The sequence below is a fragment of the Rattus norvegicus genome (genome assembly GCF_036323735.1).
Source record: "Rattus norvegicus strain BN/NHsdMcwi chromosome Y unlocalized genomic scaffold, GRCr8 chrY_unlocalized_5, whole genome shotgun sequence".
Taxonomy (NCBI): domain Eukaryota; kingdom Metazoa; phylum Chordata; class Mammalia; order Rodentia; family Muridae; genus Rattus; species Rattus norvegicus.
In genome coordinates, this window is record NW_026947408.1 from 919,985 (window position 1) to 935,772 (window position 15,788).

The following is a 15,788-nucleotide window of genomic DNA, read 5'->3' on the forward strand; positions in this document are numbered from 1 at the left end:
AGGAAGGAGTAAATCATCTGCATTTTGGTCCTCCTTCTTGAGTTTCATGTGGTGTGTGCCTTGTATCATAGTTAACTTGAGCATTTGCACTGATAACCAATTAAAAATGAGTGCATACTTTGTTTTTCTGTAATTGAGTAACCACCCTCTGGATGATATTTTCTAGGTGCATCCATTTGCCTATGAATTTCATGAACTCATTATTTTTGATAAATGAGTACTAGTCCATTGTGTAAATATAGGCCATTTTCTGTATCCATTCTTCTCGTGTAGCACATCTGGGTTAATTCCAGCTTCTGGATATTATGAATAAGGCTGCTATGAACATAGTTTAACATTTGTCTTTGTTGTATGTTGGAGCATCTTTTGGGTATATGCCCAGGGGAGGTATAGTTGGGTCTTCAGCAAGTGCAATGACCAATTTTTGAGGAAACTCAGGTCTGATTTTCAGGGAGGTTGTACCAGTTTGCAATCCCAACAACAATGGAGGAGTGTTCCTCTTTCTCCACATCCTTTCCAGCCTCTGCTGTCACCTGAGTCTTTGATCTTAGCCATTCTGACTGATGTGAGATAGAATCACAGGGTTGTTTTGATTTGCATTTCCTTTATGACTAAGTAGGTTATACATAAACCAAATCGTTCTAAGATATGATGTTACCCTAACTGTTGTTCTGTATATAGCTGTGTGCCAATTGAACAATTTCTATCTCCTTCTTCAAAGTTCAAGTCAAATCACATCAAGGAAATCCACACACAATCACATATGCAGAAGCCAATAGAATGGGCAGTGTCAGAAAGTGCCTAGAACACATTTGCACAGGAGAAAATTTTCAGAACAGTACACCAAAGGCTCTAAGATCACCAGTCAATTTACAAAATCCCATCATTCTGAAAACTTTCTTTAAAGCCAAGTACACTACCAATAGGAAAACAACAACCTACACATTTGGAAAAGAGTTTTACGAACCCTACATTTGAGAGAGTGCCAAAATTAAAAATATAAGAACTCAGAAAGGTAAACTCCCACACAACAAAGAACCCAACTTTTAAACTGGATTAGAGAGCTAACCAAGAATTCTCAACTGAGGTATCTCAATAGGTGAAAAACATATCGAGAAATGTTTAACATCCTTAGTTCACATAAAGGCAAATCAAAATCAACATAAGAGTCTTCCTTAAAACAATCAGATTGGCTAAGACAAAAAAACTAATGCAGTAGCAGAGTGGGCTAGGATGTAGGGAAATTGGAATACTCCTCCACTGCTTGCGGGATTAGTAGCTGATAGCCACTTTGGATATCATCAGTGTGGAGGTCCAGAGAAAATTGCAAACAGCTTTACTTGAAAACCCAGCTTTACCACTCACTTCAACACATATACTCAAACTTGATCCATACATAACGTGGACATGTGGTTGAAGATATTCACAGCAGTCTTACTTATAACAGTCGAATGCTGGAAAGAACCATGATATACCTCATCTCCACTCAGGAATAAATACAGAAAGTGTGCTATATGTAAACAATGGAACATTACTTAGGTATTAAATATGAGGACACCAAGAACTCTGTAGACAAATGATGGAACATGAAAATAGTGAAGTAACAGAAATCGAAAAGGACATAACATGGGATGGACTTAGTGACTAGTAGATGTTAGCCCTGCTAACAGAATACCCACTATACAAATCTTTTATAACATGAAGGGTAACATGTGAGAAGGCCAAATGGCGGATACTTGGAACCCACTTAGAAGGGAGAACAAAATAGTCATGGAATGCAGTGGAGTGGAAGAATCTAGCTAGATGTGGAAAATGATGGATAAAGTGGTGGGAGTTGCACCAATTAAAAGAGACAGGAGAGAAATTCAGAGGAAACGTGGAGTAAATAACAATAAGCGTCAGTGGTGGGTGGTGAACTTGGGTATCCCCAGGAAAATCCCAGATGCCGGAGATGCAAGTGTATCCCAGAAACTTACTGTGATGGTGGTAGTTTAAATACCGAGCAGGAAAATAGATAGAACAACTAGAGACTTCCTCCTGTAGCTAGACATGCCCCCCAGTGAAGGGGTGGTGCTGCCCACACAGCTCACATTTTTTTTTACCTATAAATCTCCAATCTAAAAAATGTAAATACAAAAATGGAGCAGAGACTGAAGGAAAGGCAATCCAGAGACCACCCGACCAGAAGAACAATTTCATCCAGAGACTCCAAATCCTCAGACTATTCCTGAGGTCAAGATGTGCTCGCAGATAAGAGCCTAATACGTCTGTCCTCCGTGGGGCTCTGCCATCACCTGACCGTGACAGATGCAGAAACACCTAAGCATTTGACAGCACCTGACAGCCACAAAGGAAGAGATAGGGGAATGACTTAAGGATCTGGAGGGATTTGGAACCCAATATGAAGAACAACAGTATCAATTAAGCTTACCCTTCAGAGGTTCAGGAAATTTTCCACCTTCTAGTATATGCTTTGGCCAGTCCAAGACTTCTGCTACATAGATACCAGAGCATATGGGGAAGACAACTGCCTCAACTGCCATATCTGGGAAGGGAAGCAATTGGTCCTGTGGAGATGTCATATCAAGGAGAAGGGGGATGTTAGAGGGCAAAAGTCGAAGTGGGGAGCACCATATTAGAAAAATGAGGATCGGAATAGCTTAGGGAATTTAAGAAAGAAAAACCAGTTTGGGAAATGACATTTGAAATGTAAACAAATAAATATATTATTTTATACATATAATGTGTACAATATAACACATTTATGTTTACAACAGAGATATTCACATCTGTCTCCTTAAGGACTATATATTTCATTTTCTGTACTATAGGTTTGTTGAGAGTTGAAATCCATAATTTTCGTGAGTTTCTTACTATTGAAAATCACATAGATACACCCAATCAATGTTTTATCTCCTGTCCTTATAGCTATAAATCTTTAGTTACCACTGCAAAAAAAAATATTTTTTATTTCTGTTGCATTGGGATTCCTTTCCATGCCTCAAATGTTTCCCAACTTAACTGTACATCTCTATATTCCCTCCATTGTCATCCTCTTCCCTCTTTCTTCACGTTTGACATTCCTGTTCTTGACAGTGTTCCTCTGCAATCCATAAGTTCATTTGTACGTCCCAAAGTGAGGACAGTCTGGACCGCATCCCTTGAATTTACACTAAACTAATCAAACCGAAATAGTGTGGAGAATTAACATTCAGATTAAAGTGAAAATGTCTCCCATTTTTCTTTTTTGATCTGGATTATCTCATCTATGATGACTTTCACAAGATCCATTCATTGTCCTGAAAATTACATGCTTTCCTTTTTCAATCTGTAAAAGACCCACATTTTCTTTATGCATTCATTTGTAAAGGAACAACTTGAATATTTCTAATTATTCAAGGGTCTCTATACTAGGATGAATCAAAATTTGGATATATTTTCCTCGAGTTATATCTTTAAGCGCATCCATTTCCGGATTCCTGAAGAAACATCATACTGATTTCAAAAGGTGCTGTAGAAGTTTGCATTCCAACCAGGAGAATAGTAATGTTCCCCTCTCTCCATAACACAGCAAACATAAGTTGACTCATGTGTTATAAAACTAAAATTTCTGAAAGGGAGGAAAAAATTCTCAGAATAATTTTGTTTTGCATTTCTGTATTGTATAAGGATGATAAATATTTCACTTTCGATTCTTAGTCACTTGAGTTTCTTCACTTTTGAATATTTTGTTTAGATATGTAGCCTAATTTAATTTAGTTTCTTGATATATAGTGTTTTAGTTTTTCTAATATTATTTATAGAAGCACGTTTTTGAACATGTACATGGAAATAATGCTTACTATTTTTGAAAATAGCCACTTTAAAATCATTAAGATCAAATTACATAATGCACTCATTAAACTCACAGAATTGGCAGATCTGTTTTAACCAACTGAAATCATAAGGTCGCTTCATGAAATATCCCTATATAATAAAACATTTTCTACATACATTATACTGAGGAATATAGTTTATATATTTTACTCTTTGAGAATTTCCACCAATGAATGTTGATGATAATTTTCCATTTATTTTTTCCACATCACTCTATTTCTTTGAATCCTTCCTGTGTATATCTTCTACATTAAAGTACTGTTTAATAACTCTATGATAAACCCTTACAAATAATTTTCAATCCTCCAACTGAAGATACTAACTGTCCATAGTATGTCAGATAGGTATAGCAGTTTTCAGGCCTTTTCCCTGCATTCTTCCCTGTTGACTGGTTTGAAGCTGTGCAGGAAACAACAGCTGCTATGTGACATGAGGGCAATACTTCTTGTATCCAGAAGACACACTTTATGTCTGATCCCTCCCACAATTTTCTACACCTAAAGTCTCTTTTCACCTTGTTTCAGAATGACTTTTTGGCCTTGTGGAAGGTGTATAACATGTATATCCAACTCATCATGGCTGAAATCAGTAAAATGTAGACAACTATATAATGAATGAAAGGAAGGGGTCACTCTTGGAAAGTATTAACAAGATCGTCATAACCTCTGGCCATGTTAGGTAATGAAAGGGTTGAATTAATAAAATGATAGAGAATATAGGAAACATGGAGAAAACACAGATTATTTAGATTTACAGTCCCAAATCTAGAATATTTTTTAAAGCATTCGTGATTTACTGTGGGGAGCTGGCGTAGTGGCAATCCCAAGATGGATTCCGGGACTGCTGCCACGTCTCACGAATAGCACCTGAAATTAAGCCCATGCCCCATTGTGAGAACTGCGCAGAAGCACCATAACATTATATGACGTGGACCTATGAACAGAGGTTACACAGACTGGTGAGGTGGTTGAGGGAGGATATAAGGGAGTGGCCTCGGGGGCTGGATGGAGGCATTGTTCCTGCTTGCAGACAAAAGGGTTCCTGAATAAACTGCTTTGAGAAGAACGTGTGGTGTTGCTCCTTTCCTGCTGGTCGGGGTTGGAAGTGAGAGTATATACTAGATGTATTGGGTATAGCAATATTAAATCAGCTCACTTTGCATAATTAAAACAGCTCTATACTAAATAATTACATAGAATCAGGTATTTAATTTCTCCCACCTCAAATATCATAGATTCACATGTATTCAGTTGAAAAGAAATGAATATACATTTAAATAGCATTTAAAGTTTTTAGGACTAATTCATAAAGTAGACAAAAGGATTTAATACATTAAAATTCTATTTTGAATCTGGTATTATCTAACAATGATAGAGAAAATAAGGAGAGAGAGTGAGACAGGGGGACAATCTGGCAAAAGGGAAGGTAATGAGAGAGGGAGAAAGAGGTACGGACCACTGACACAAAGAGAGGAAGAGGGAGTATTTTACACACTAATTTAAACCTATACACACATATTCTCAATAAAATACTTGTGAACAGATTCAAGTCAACATTAAAAATAATCTTCTACCAGATAAGCTTTCTTCAAATCCCAGACATACAAGAGAGAAAAATTTAAAGCAGGTCCACTACAAGCAGCAAGAAGACAAGAATATACACTGGTTTCACAACTATGTATTACAGTATTTGGAATTTTAGCTGGAGGAATATGACAACCGAAGAAGATCCAGGGAATACAAATGAAAAATTAAGAAATCAAAATGTTCTCATTTGCAGATGTCATGACACCATTTTAAAAACTCTAAAAATGTATCAGTCTCTTAAGACTGAAAAATACGGTCATAAAAGCAGAATATCATACGAACACACAAAATTCCTTAGCCTTCCTTTATGCCAATCCAAACCATACTTTGAGGAAATATGGGTCAAATTCCCCGCACAATAATCTGAATATATAAAATAAAATATTGTGGATGAAAATATTAAAAATGCAAAGACCACTATGAATTAGCTAGACGTGATCCTGAATAGAGACAATTGTTCTTTAAAAGTTTAAGTTTCTTAAAGCTGAAAATATATTCACAATTCAAAGTGAAAACTCAAAACACGTTATCGTTTCTGTTTTCCAATTTCAAACCATGGGAGAGAAACAAGGGAAGTATTCCACTTGAAACACTCTTAAAATATATAACAAAATACCCTGAATTCGCATAGATATAAAGCATACTATGAGAAGACATACGAAGTAACCATGATCCATCCAGAAAACATATAAGAACATTCCAGCTGATGTTCTGAAGGACCTTAAAGACTTGAATAAATCAAACTTTTATAGTTTTAAGAATAAGTAGATAGCATAATAATGTCAATTTTTGATTAATTAATAAAGGAAGGCTAAGGAATTTTGTGTGTTCGTATGATATTCTGATTTTATGACCGTATTTTTTCAGTCTTAAGAGACTGATACATTTTTAGAGTTTTTAAAATGGTGTCATGACATCTGCAAACGAGAACATTTTGATTTCTTAATTTTTCATTTGTATTCCCTGGATCATCTTCGGTTGTCATATTCCTCTAGCTAAAATTCCAAATACTGTAATACATAGTTGTGAAACCAGTGTATATTCTTGTCTTCTTGCTGCTTGTAGTGGACCTGCTTTAAATTTTTCTCTCTTGTATGTCTGGGATTTGAAGAAAGCTTCTCTGGTAGAAGATTATTATTAGAAATAAAATCTCCTCTTCTGGAGATTGCAGATTAGCCTCAGGAAATGGTTTTTGGCTGGCAGCACCATTGACAAAACAGTGTTTTGGTGGAGGATTTTCCATCAAAAACCTTAGCTTTACCACAGAGGCTAGGTCCAAAATACAAATGATAGTCAGTCAATAGTTTGCCATATCTTGTTATCCAAAGAAAAGGAACAGTTGATTTAGTCATGATTCGGTGATGACTCTAATTCATTTCAGAATCATAGATATTGCCAGCATATATAAAACCAAAAGACCCATTGTCAAACAGCAGTATTCTCCGCATTGCCCACAGTCACCATAGTAATACCAGTGGTGAGCTCTATAGTATGGTTTGTTTCTGTTTCCTGTTTTTGCAGCTTATAAACCTTGTTTCTTTGACCCACAGAGAAGTTTCAAATAAAATAATGAAAAAAAATTTGAATTGAAAGCTATTGGTCGCTTGTAGTTGTAGTTAAAAATGAGGACCTCAAGCAATCTTCACTTGGTCCTCTTCTTTTAGGATTGGGGTTGATTCGCTTTTGCTTTTGCTTTTAGTTTCATTTTGGTGATTTTTTTTTGTTTTATTATGTTTTCTTTTTCTTTTTGTTCTTTTCTACATGCAGAGATCAAGAAGTGGTCAGAAGAATTTCAAGTACAAATTCAGATGGCTGGAAAGAGCCCAGTCTCTCTAGCAGGTCCACATTGTTTGCTGTACTAGGGATTTTTCTCTTGCCTTTCATATTGCCCATTTCCACTTTTTGGATCCTTTTATCCTGGCATAATTAATACTACATGTATATTACAATTATTTGAATTTCAACTCTGAAATTCTAACTCCTCTATCTCCCACACAAAACCAGAGACATGGATTGAGTCTTGTTTGGTCACGTTTTGATTCTTAGATCGGGAATCTTCCTGCAAACACTGAAGGTCCTGTTCCCAAATTGATTCTCTATAGTTCAATAAAGATGCTCTTGGCCAACCAGTTGTGAGGATATCTAGTATTCCTGCAAACAGGCTAGTAGACACAAGGGTGGAGAAAGGATTTAAGGGTGGAGTAAGAGCTACCAGTCATGTGAGATCTAGTATGGAGTGGCCATTGGTGTAGCAGGCAGGATGTTAGAAACACAGTAAGATAAGCTCATATTTGGGGTGCTGCGCTATGACTAATGACAACTGAGCAATTGAGATAGGGCAGATTTAGAGGTGTTGAGAAGGGAGTAAAAAGGACAGTTTGCTATTTGGTAGAGGCTTAAAAATCCTGAAAATAGAGCTAAAGCACATCAAATGTTCTTAAGCGTATGTGGCTTTCAAGTGCATTATAAGGGAACCTGATCAGCTCTGGGAGCTTGGACTTCCTTGAGCTTAAAGTGAGGCAGTAGGAACAATTTCTGCAGAGTCTTATGAGAGCAATCCATGACCATAACGACCGTGTCCAAAGTCACCTTGACCATGAGAGTTAAAGCTGACCCACATGTATCTTTTGATATAACCATTTCTTCTTTGTGATCTTTTAGTGTTCCATTTGCTCAAAATTATTAGTGAAGAGGGTAAAATGATACTAAAGGCTACTCTTGGTTGTCAACTATTCATCTGAGATTAATTAAACCCCAGAGATAGAGGGAATATGTGAATAATTTCTGCATAATATAAGGTCAATGTAAAATGTATTTCTTATATGGATCTTTGGGGTGGGATGTTGCTTCTTTAACCTAGAACTTCATCAATATCTCGTCTTTATATTTATTTTTTCAGGCATCTGCAGATACTACCTTTTGAGGAATGAATCCTTCTCAGGAGACAATAGACGGAACCTGCACTTCAATGATAATTAAATGGCACTTCAAGATATCAAATCAAAATATCAAAGTGAGAATGGAATAAATTTATTAGTACAGTGTTTTGCAAACAACTTCTTTCACAAACAGCCTTGGAAGGAGAATTCTGAAATTTTGCATTTCATATTTGACTTTGCTGGTACTCTGAAAAAAATCAACTCACAACTGTTTGGGGCTTTATGGGCAATAAAATACTACAAACAGAGCTGTTATGAATCAGTGCTCTGCGGTATGTGTTAATATGGCTACAGTGAAGAACAACTATGCTAAAGCTATTCATCTGTTTTTCAAACAGCATCCTCATGCAACTGTGGACTTCTGTGGGTCGTTGGATGGATAGGTTGAGAACACTGGCTGAGAGCTGCAAATGCAGAAGTGGGATGGTACATGATTGGATCATGAAAGGCCTGTGTGTAAATCATAAACAACTTCACAATATTCAATACTTTAATAATTACTAGGAAGTAGACTTCTGTAAAATGACTTCAGCAGACCAGCATGGTAGAAAAACAGTAACTGATTCCCTGGAGATTTAAATCCACTGGATTGTGAAACATGGACTTAGAGGTAGAGACATGTCAGCACATGAAGACTGGATAATGAAAACACTGTTGTCTCTTAAGTTTCCCTAACCCATGGTTTGAGGCCAACAGCAACAGATTTTTTGCACTGAGGAATAGAATAAAAGCCAATTTGTTGAAAATCCCAATCATAAGAAAATACTGAAATCATCTGTGACAAACATCAACTCTCAGCATGGTTTCAGGATGTCTGAATGTCTGCTGTCAGCATGGGCTTTTACTGACATCCCTTTTATAACTGCAGAGCTCCAATCTGCTTCAGCCACATCATCATCTCTTAATTCTGTTGCAGGTAGATTAGATCACTGTGTCTGCCTATGCAGTCTTTCTCTACATATAAAGACCCAAGGAACAAATCTCACTCCAGGCAGCTGTTGAAAGTAATTTTGAATCGCATTGGTGTTGTTAGTAGATGTAATGTCTTCAAATCCCAGAAGACCATGTTTGCAAAGGAGTTGATTGAGGAAGTCTTGGGTATTTCTTTCATAGGGGCAGGTGGGATCGATGAACAGGACCGCTTTCTCAGACTTGATCTTGCAGTTCACATACACATGAGCCATGCTGACAGGGTGCAGCTTCCCAGAATAGAATGTTCAGTTGAAGATACTGGTCTGTTTGAGAGTGGCATACCCAATGTATTCTAAACCATGCATTCTAGTAGAATCCCTATAGAAAACATGGAAGAAAGAAGCATTTACTTTTTCATTTTTGCACTAACAATGCTACCAAACACTCACAGACATTAGAACCTGCATACTGAAGATGTATCCATATACAAATGACCAGATGTGACATCTAGCCTTTTGAACTAATAAAATAATGGATTCTAGGACTTTAAAAATAGTCAGCCAGTGTTAAAGTATGTGGTCCATAGTGTGTGATAATTGTGACTAGTTCGATAGCTCTGTACAGAGAGATTCATCCTTTACTATCTCTTAGGGAACACGAACTACTACACCAGGTATCTAGAGAAGACCTTTTACTGCAGTTTGAGTCTAGCAAGAGTTTCAGCTCAGTTACAAATTTCCAATGGCCACATACCCTTAGTCTGATATTCATACGCTGCTTTGATACAGTCCTACTTATATTCTATAGTTCTTGTCAACCGAATTAAAAGAGCATTGTATCCTATTAAAGAAATGCACAGTAATTTATTTGCATGAGTGCAGCAGAGAGAAGGATTATAGGATAAACAAGAATTGGAAAGCAAGATGTCCTTCCTTCTGAGGACCAAGACCAGGAAACCTGAACTACATAAAAATCTGAAACAAGTTGTCTGAAGTTTGTTCTTTCCTTCAATCATGGAGCTCCTAGTGAAGGAGCTCAGTTCTCAAGAGTTGGCAAAAATTACCTTTATTGCTGAGCCAGGACAATTGCTGAATACTTCATTCATGGATCTGAAGAAACTCTGTATCCATCCTGCTATAATATGTATATATCTATGTATCATTCATAGAATGGACACTTTACTGTTGGTTTGAAAGCAACAGTTTGTCCCTGGAGAGACACAGATTTCTTCTTTCACAAATTATTTCTGATGGTGGGTCTCATAAGTTCATTCCGGTATTTGCTTTACAGTAATCATTCAGTGATCTGGAAGAAACACTTATTTAATGTTGTGAGATCTACTAGAACAATATCAACCATCATTTTCCCTTCCCAGTTTAATTCTGAATCATTCTCCACTAAAGGTCTGTGGTCTCTGATGAAGGCAGCATCTCCACAGACTAGTCTGAATATTGCTCTTAGCACTGCATTTATGATACATCAATGTGATTTCCTTACCACTCTCATTCCCTAGAGAGTTTTTCAATTCATTTCATCTGATGGGTCTAATGTACATCATCACCAAGGATGAGTTTTGAGAGTTTTGCTAAAAAATTTAAAAAAAGAAAGAAATAATAGGAAAGAAAAGAAATAAAGGAAAACTGCAAGCTTATCTCACCAATTGACTCAGAAATCTAAAGTTTTATTCAGTGGAAATAATTGTGGAAAGTCTGAGATGATGATGTTTCAACTAGAAGCACTTCTCTCTCCAGGATATTAGTGTAAGAGTGAAACTGCACTATTGGTATCCAAAGAATGGAGGAGTTTACTCTGAGCAGACAACACAATACTTGTCTTTCATTTCTTACTTAGGACATTTTTATAATTGACAAAAAGAATAAATGCAATGAGCTCTCAGGAAAACATCTGTGACTTTCCAAAAACTTTGGAATAAAGAAATGAATGATATAAAATCTCTCACTTCCAGGAGCCATAAGAACTGCGAAGTCCAGATGTTTGTGAGAGGCTCACAGCTTTTGATCCCCATATGTGGAAGGCTCAGAACAAGTCTATCTCTTCAGTGATCCTACTGAACTCCTACCAAGGACTCACTGAGCTTTCCCAAGGACCGTGTATTTCTTCCTTTTTTTATACCAAGTCAGAAGACCAGCTTCCTCCTTCCCATCTCTGGTCTCTTCATCCTCTTTCTTCTCACTCCACAATGGATACTCTGAATTAGAGTTTAATTAGTAAATACTAGAGGTACGGAAGGGATATCTGGATGGAGTTGCAGTAACAACAACACTTGTGACATCACTGAAGAAGCTAGTCCTCTCCAGGTTACAATAGATGTTTCAGGGAGGGCCTCATGATTATGTCATTGAGATGTTACCTGTTAAAAAGCTTTCCTTACATTGACCAGATTCAAAGGTGCCCATTCCACATATGTCTCCTGTGACACAGGGGAAACCTTTATGTACTCCCTCTCTCTAAAGGTAGAGACTTCTCTTTGCTTTATTAGCTGTTACTTGAGATGGAGAAAGTATGTCAGGGTCTTGCCATGGGTAGAAGATTTAGGAACATGTAGTGTAGGAGATAATTCTAGATAATATTTTTATTCCCAGGTTCATTCCTGAGACATAGAGTTCAATTTTCTTCGTTATCTATGTATCACAAAGACCAGTATTTTCCGTGCAGACCTTTAATTAAATGAATATTGTATTTCACTTTCTTATTGTACATTCCTTGACAGGGGAATTCATAATTATTCCTGAAGGTGTACTCAAAAATTCTGTTTTCCAATTCCATTTTCTGCAATGATTTTGACAACAAAGTGTGCCCATCTTTAGAGTGAGCATAACGGTATGAATACTGTGTACTCACTTCTAATATTAAACTCCTAAATGCTTCTTTTATGTAATAATTACAAGGCATCAGCAAAGCAAAGGGCAAGATGGGGTACAGAATTCGGTTCTATAGTCCCATTTGATATCAATTCTGCACTACCTATCTTCCTGTGTCCCTATGGCCAGACTTAAGGGTTTTGGATGTTTTATCATTATTCTTTCTTAAGTAGAAACCTTAGATACCGGAGGATAGGCAGGGAGAAAAACGGCATGGTTATCAGTCAAACCTCAAATTCAATATGTTCATAATACAGGAGGGAGTCTATTTGACATTGTCATTTCTGAATTCTACATTCTTGACCTAGTTGGGCAGATTCTATGTTAACATTCCAACTAACCACCTGGCTGTAGGAGCCACAAAAAGTATATATATACATCTGCCACCAAAATGATATAAAATTGATGAAGCTAAGAAGTGCATTCTGCCAGGAACCGGATATAGACATTTCCTGAGAGACACAGCTAGAATATGTGAAATACAGAGGTAAATGATAGTGACAAACCCATGAACTGAATGAAAATGGACTTCTTGTGGTAAATGTTGGGAAATGATTACAAGATCTGAATGGGGCTTTAATCCCCACAAGGACAATGCCAATGAATGAAACCTTTCTGGTACTAAATCAATATTCAAAGACTGCACATGGACAGACCAATGGCTTCAACTGCATATGAAGCGGAAGATGGCCTTCGTGAGCACCAATGAAAGAAGAGGCCCTTGATCCTCCCTAGGTTTGATTCCCAGTTCAACGGAATGTAAAGAGACAGTAAGATGGGTTATAGAAAAAGGGGAAGGGGACAGGTTAGGGCTCTTATGGACAGGAAACTGGGTAAGGAAATTACATTTGAAATGTAATTAAAGAAGTATCCAATTAAAAAAGCATTAAAAATTCCTAAAAAAATGATAGAAGTAAAAGAAAAGAAAACTATCAATGAATCATACATATTGATGCAGAAATCTAAAGGGTATGTATCAGGGAATGGTAATCAGAGTAATACAGGTGGAAAGACTGAGATGACGATGTATTAACTAGATGCACATCTCTGTCCCAAATATCAGTGTCAGAAACAAAGTGCAGTATAGGAATCCAAATCAAGGCGGAGTTTACATTGAGCTGAGGATACAATACTTGTCATCCCTCCTTCCTTAGGACCTTTTTTTCCTGGGCAAAAAGAATGAAAGCCATGAGCTATCAGAAAAACAACTGTACACTTCCTAATACCTGACTTTTGGAATAAAGAAATTAATGATAAAAAATCTCTGACTTCCAGGAACCATAACAAGCAAGGAAATCCAGATGTTACTGAGAGGGTCCCACCTTCTGAATCCCATATGTGGAAGGCTCAGATCAAGTCTATGTGTTCAGTGAACCCTCACAACCCCTACACAGCACTCACTGTGCTTTTCCATGTACCATATATTTTTCGTTTTTTAAACTAAAACCCTAGGCCAACTTCCTTCTCCCCATTTCTGATATCTACATTCTATTTGTTCTCCCTCCCAAATAGCTGTTTACACTGAAATAAAGGCCTATTAATAAAATCTAGAGGTACTGAATGAATGTCTGAGAGGAAGTTGCAGTCAGGAAAACACTAGTGACATCACAGGAGAAGCTAGGGCTCTCCAGTATACAAGAGATTATTCAGGGATGGCCTAATGATCATGTCACTGAGAACTGGCATGGCCTACCTCCTAAAGAGCTTTCTTTATATCGACCAGATTCTAGGGTGATGTTCCAGGTGTGTCCTTTGACACAGTGGAAAACTTTATGTAGAACATCTCTCTAAAGCTAGAGAGTTCTCTTTGCTTTATTAGTGGTTACATGCTCTGAATGAAGAAAGCTATAAAGGGTATGGCATGTGTAGAAAATATCTAGGAACATGGGACGTAGGAGATTCTTCTGTATTATAATTTTATTCCCATTTCCATTCCTGTGACAAACAGTTCAATTTCCTAAGTTCTATCTGTTTCCCAAAGGCCTTTGTTTCCCTACAGATATTTAATTGAGTGGATTTTGAATTTCATTTTCTAATTGTTCATTCCTTGATAGCGGACTTTATAGATATTCCTGAATGTGTCCTCAAAAATTCCGTTTTGCAATTCTAGTTTTTTGCAATGATTTTTGCAAAAAAGCTGGCCAAGCTAAAAAGTGAATGTAATAGTGTAAATATTGTGTACCTACTTCAAATAATAAACTCCCAAATTTTTATTTTATGCAAAAATTACCTGATATCAGTAAATCAAAGGGCAGCATGGACTATACAATGCGGTTATGTAGTCCCATTAGATATCATTTCAGTAATATCTACCTTCCTGTGTTCCAAGTGTGAGACTTCAAGCTTTTGGATGTTTTACCATGATTCTTTCTTCAAGCCATACTAAAGATACAGGATGATGGGAAGGGAGAGGAATGGCTTGAGGTCCAGTAAAAGCTAAACTTCAATAGGTACATAAGACCAGGATTGATATTGTCATTTGTGGATTCTCCATTCTTGACCTAGGACCTCAGAATCCATGTTAAAATTTCAACTAAATTCATAGATGTATAAGCCACCAAATATATATATATATATATATATATATATATATATATATATTTATATATATATATATATATTTATCTATATATAATATAGATAAATCGATATAGAGATAGAGAAGAGATAGAGCTAGAGACAGAGACAGAGACAGAGATAGATAGATAGATAGATAGATAGATAGATAGATAGATAGATCAGACACCAAAACTAGATACGATTAAGGTTAATAAAGCTAAGAAGTGCATGCTGCCAGTAACAGGTTATATATCTTCCCTGAGAGTCACAGCTAGAGCATGTCAATTACAGAAGTGAATGCTAGTGGCAAACCAGAGAAGTGTAACGGACCTCTTGTTGTTAAATTTTTAGAAAGGATTACAAGAGCTGAAGACATTATCAACCCCATCAGAAGAATAATGCAAATGAACAAGAACCTTCTGGTACTATAAAGATACTCAAAGACTGTACATGGACAGACCTATTGCTCCAACTGCATGTGTGGCAGAGGATGGCATGGTTGGACACCAAAGGAAGGAGAGGCCCTTGGTTCTCCATAGGTTTGACTCCCAGTTCAAGGAAATTTCAACGGGTAGTAAGGGTGGTTTAAGTGTAAAGGAAAGGAAACATTTAGGTCTCTTACGGAGAGGAAACTGGGAATGGAAATAACATTTAAATATAGATATAGAAATATCCAAAAAGTATTAAAATTAACTTAAAATTTAAAAAAAATGAAAGAAATAAAAGTAAATAAAACTGCAAGGTAATCAGACATATTGATTCATAAATCTAGAGGGACACTGTCAGGGAATGGTAGTCAGCATAACACTAGTGGAAAGACTGAGATGATGAACTCTCAACTAGAAGTATTTCTCTCTCCCAGATATCTGTGTCAGACACAAACTGCGATGTAGGAATCAAAAACATGGAGGAGTTTACTATGAGCTGAGGATACAATACTTGTCTTTCCCTCTTTCCTTGGGACTTTTTCCTTCTGGGAGAAAAAATAAAACCCATGCACTCTCAGAAAGAAAAAAAAAACAAAAACAAAAACA

The 15,788-nt window shown here is 36.7% G+C and overlaps 1 long non-coding RNA gene across 11 annotated transcripts in view; it reads left to right on the forward strand.

Annotated features, from left to right (window-relative positions):
• The window catches only part of LOC134484762 (uncharacterized), a 165,801-nt gene that overhangs the window by 33,655 nt on the left and 116,358 nt on the right, over positions 1-15,788 (forward strand). For 8 of the 11 annotated variants that reach the window (XR_010062525.1, XR_010062517.1, XR_010062519.1 and 5 more), the window contains one exon: positions 8,362-8,649. The exons of 1 other annotated variant lie outside the window; for it this stretch is intronic. This is a non-coding gene — a long non-coding RNA (uncharacterized LOC134484762). Of the gene's footprint in view, positions 1-7,229; positions 7,295-8,361; positions 8,650-15,105; positions 15,219-15,788 lie in introns of those variants that run through there. 2 more of the 11 variants (XR_010062527.1, XR_010062526.1) reach the window with 2 other exon arrangements.